Source organism: Cavia porcellus, unplaced genomic scaffold (assembly GCF_034190915.1).
Source record: "Cavia porcellus strain 051 isolate PalLab524CR breed Dunkin Hartley unplaced genomic scaffold, mCavPor4.1 scaffold_17, whole genome shotgun sequence".
Lineage (NCBI taxonomy): Eukaryota > Metazoa > Chordata > Mammalia > Rodentia > Caviidae > Cavia > Cavia porcellus.
The window spans coordinates 46,308,373-46,313,269 of NW_026947500.1; positions in this window are offsets into that span (position 1 = coordinate 46,308,373).

Here is a 4,897-nt window from a genome sequence, read left to right on the forward strand (position 1 = left end):
CAGTGAGCATGGGTGATTGGCTGGTGGCCATTTTGAAGTCAGGCAGGATAAACCCAGAGCCAGAACTGCAGCCAGCTTCAATCAGCCACTCCATTTTGAGCAGACTAGTGGAAATTGCTTGGGATGAATCCTGACCATGTGCATGGTCCACCGTCCATGGCTGAGGATTCCCTAAAGCTATCCACAACCAATCTGCCTACTTGGTGCATAGTAACATGGTGAAGACTCCCTGAGGTTAACCAGTTTGGAAGTGAGGTGGCAGCCTGCCCTGTGCCTGCTTGCACTCTAGTAGCCACCAGCAGGCTGGAAAAAGCTTTAAACAGCAGAAATCCCCAGCCAGTATGCTTTAGAGTAATTAAAAATAATACATGAAGTGTGAGGGAATCCACTACCCACTTGTCCAGAAGAATCCAGGAACATGACAAGAGGAACAAGCTTAAGGCCTCCAACCCAAGCAGTACTGGTCCAGGAGATGTAAACATGGAAGAGATCAGGAGTCGCACATGTAAAGTTTTTGAAGTAACAGCAACAGAATTAAAGACAATAAATTCATGAGTATATAAAAGAACTTAGAACAGAAATGCTATCCTGGGTGCAAGAAGAAATCAGAAACATAATAAAAGAATTGTTAAGCATCTCAAAACAAGGCACACATGGAAGAATTGAGGAACATAGAAAATGGAGGGAAACCTTCAATGAAAAATATTTTTAAAATTTAGAATACATGAAACAGATTCAAAGAGATTACCAAGAAATTAAAAACTCCATTGAAAGCTGGTACAACTGCTTGAAAGAAACTACCTTTGTAGACTATCAAACCTTGAAAACAAGTTTCCAGCATGCAATCATGAAAAGAATGATCTCTTAAAAATAACAAGGAACCAGGAAGTAACAATACAAAGGCTAGAACATAACAAGAGGAACCGCAACTTAAGAATACAATATGTTGGTAAAGAATTATGGTAAACATAAATGAAATACAAAGGCTATTTACAGAAATAATTAAACAAAACTTCCCAAGTATAGGAAAAGGAAATAATGTTTATATAAATGAGGCATACAGAACCCTACCAAGCTATAACCAAAATAGATCTATATCCAAACACATAATAATAGGGCCTCCCTACTCCTGGCCATGCTTGGCGAACTCTGGAGTTCTAAGCAAGCAGTCACCATCGGTTCCAGAGGCTGGGCAGCATAGGGTGAGTGCCCCCACACCATCCCCCAAGCCCAACTAGTTTGGGATCTTAACTCAGCCCCAGACAGGGAACTTCGTGGCTTTCTGTTGCACTGGACTAGCAGGGCAGGTCCTGAGCAGGCCTGCAATGGCATCGCCACTTCCTGCCATGCTTGGCAGACACTGGAGCTCTGAGCAAGTGAACGCCATTGGTTCCAGAGGCTGGGCAGCCTGGATGAGTGTCCTCTGCACCTACCCTGAGTCCAGGAAATTTGGGATTCTCACTCAGCACCAGGCAGTGAACTTCACAGCTTTCTGTGGCAGTGGAGCAGCTCGGCAGGTCATGAGCTTACCTACCGCACCCCCAAGACCCATCTCAATCTCAGGACTTGGATGGCCAGAATCCTAGAAGCTGAGAGCATAGAAGAGGATTTCCAACAGATCCTGGGGAAGCCTTGGATCAAATTACAATCTCAAATCTCCAGCCCATCGCAAGAAACCTTAGGAGCTATGTACATAGAAGAAAATGTATTCCATACACCTGAAATATTGGAAAAAATAGCAATTGAAATAAAGAAGCAACTCTGAGAAGCTTTAAAAGAAGTCAAGCTAGAAATAATCTCCCAGGTAAAAAAAGAAATGATAAAAGAAATGAAGCAGATGCTGAACATATAGAAAGAAGACACAGTTAAAAAATTGGAGGAACTAAGCAAAGGATAGAATCCTTGGGTGAACCATATAAGAAACAAACAGAACACATAAAGCAGATGCAAATAGATATACAGGAAATCAGAAATTCCATTGAAAGTTGTCACAAATGCCTCAATGAAAGTGAAGACAATTTCAGACCTCAAAGACAAGATTGTAGCTAGTGAATAGGAAAGATCTTTTAAAAATAACAAAGGATCAGGAAATATCAATTCAACACCTGCAAGATGATGCAAAGAAAAGCAACATAAGATTCATAGGGATAAATGAAAAAGAAGGGGACAACATAAAGGATGTCAAGAGGATATTTAGAGAAGTAATAGCTGAAAATTTCCCAAACATGAGATTGGAAACCGATATCAGGATTGGTGAAGCCTATAGAACTCCAAATAGTCATAACCAAAATAAAACTACAGCCAGACATATTATAATCACCATCCCAGAAATCCAACATAAGAATAGAATATCAAAAGCTGTTAGAGAGAAAAAACAGATCACTTATAAAGGAAAACCTATCAAATCACAGCAGCCTTCTCAGCACAAAAATAAGGTCAACAAGACCATGAAGTGAAGTATTTTAGATCCTAAAGGAAAATGATTTCAAACCTAGACAAATGTATCCTGAAAAACTGTCCTTCAAAATGGTTGAAGAAATAAGATACTTCCATGACAAAGAACAGCTGAATCACTTCATGATCACGAAGCCAACCTTGCAAAAAATACTGAAAGACAGTTTAGATACACTTGGGAAAAAGCCAACTAAGCAAAGCAGACAATTAAACAGAACAAAAAGATAAAGATGCAACAGTAGAAAGATAAAATGTGAACAGAAACTCAATATATAACAGTTATAATCATTAATGTAAATGGTCTCAGTGCACCAATTAAAATAAACAGACTGACAGAATGGATCAAGAAGCAAAATTATACCATATGCTGTCTACAAGAAACCCATCTAACCCAAAAGGATACTCACAGACTGAAAGTCAAAGGATGGAAAAAATACTTCATGCACCAGGAACCCCCCCCCCAAAAAAAAACAGGGGTAACTATTCTGTTTGCAGACAATGTGAACCTCAAACCAATAATGATCAAAAGAGATAAAAAGACACTACAGACTGGTTAGGAGAACACTTCAAGAGGAAGACATAACTATCTTAAATATGTATGCACTATTTTCCAGAACATCCAGTTATATAAAGCAAGTGTTAATAGAAATGAAAAAACAAAATTAGCAGTAACACAATTATAACAGGAGACCTTAACACAACATTGACACCAAGGGACAGATCAACTGGACAGAAAATCAGCAAAGAAATAACAGAATTCAATCAAACCTGTGAACAAATTGACTTGACAGACATATACAGAGTATTCCTTCTAACAACATCAGAATACACATTCTTCTAATCAGTACATGGGTCTTTCTCTAAAATAGACCATATACTATCTCACAAACATATGTAAATAAATGCAAAAGATTTAAAATCATCCCTTGCATATTATCAAATCATAGCACAATGAAATTAAAATTAATGCTTAAAGAAACTGCAAAAATCTCACAACCACATGGAAAGTGAATAATACACTCGAGTAATCAGTGGGTCACAGAGGAAATTAAAAAAGAAATTAAACAATATCTACAAGCAAAACAAAATACAAATACAACTGACCAGAATCACTGGAATTCAATGAAAGCTATTCTAAGAGGAAACTTTATTGCGCTGAGTTCCCACATCAGGGAAACACAATGAATACAAATAAATAACCTGATGTTACAACTCAAACATCTAGAAAAAGAAGAGCAAGTCAATCCCAAAGCCAAAAGAAGAGAGGAAATTATAAAAATCAGAGCCAAAATCAATGCAATAGAGACTAAGAAGACAATCCAAAGAACCAATGAATCAAAGAGTTGGTTCTTTGAAAGAATAAATAAAATTGATTATACACTAGCCATCCTTATTTTAAATAAGGGAAGAAAAAGCTCAAATTCATGCAATAAGGAATGAAAAAGGCAAAATCACTAGACTCTATAGAAACATAGAAGATCATCCAGACCTATTTCAAAAACCTTTACTCTCAAAGTATTGACTGCACAGAAGAAATAGACAGATTCCTAGAAGCATATGAAGTACCAAAGCTACGTGAAGATGTAAACCTGCTGAATAACCCAATTTCTATTAATGAAATTGAAAATGTAATTAAAGCCTTACGTACAAAGAAGAGCCAAGGCCCAAATGGATTCACAGCAGAATTCTATAAGAAATGCAAAGAAGACTTAATGCCGCCACTCCTCAAATTCTTCAAAGATATTGAAAAGGAAGCAATGCTTCCTCAGTCATTTCTGGAAGCAAATATTACTCCATTACCAAAACCTGAGAAAGACCCAAATAAAACTAGAACTACAGACCAATCTCCCTAATGAACACAGATGCCAAAATCCTCAACAAAAATGGGCAAATAGGATGCAGCAAATCATCAAGAAGATTATACACCATGACCAAGTGGGATTTATCCCAGGCATGCAGGGATGGTTCAACATATGTAAATCAATAAGTGTAATCCACCATATCAACAAAGCCAAAAGTAAGAATCACATGATCATTTCTATAGATGCAGAAAAAGCTTTTGATAAGGTTGAACATTCATTTATGATAAGAACCTTACAGAAAAATGTAATAGATGGTCTTTACCTCAATGTAATAAAGGCCATCTATGACAAACCAACAGCCAATAACAGACTAAACAGCCAAAAATTCAATGCCTTTACTTTAAAATCAGGCACAAGACAAGGGTATCCCTTATCACCACTCCTATTTACTGTAGTACTGCAAATACTACCCAGAGCAATTAGAAAAGGGAGGGAAATAAAAGGGGGCAAAGATAGGAACAGAAGTTAAATTATCATTTGCAAATGTTATGATATTCTATATAGAAGACACCAAAATTCCATGGAAAGTCTCTTTGATATAATAAATAAATTCATCAATAATAAAAAGTCAGTACTGAAAA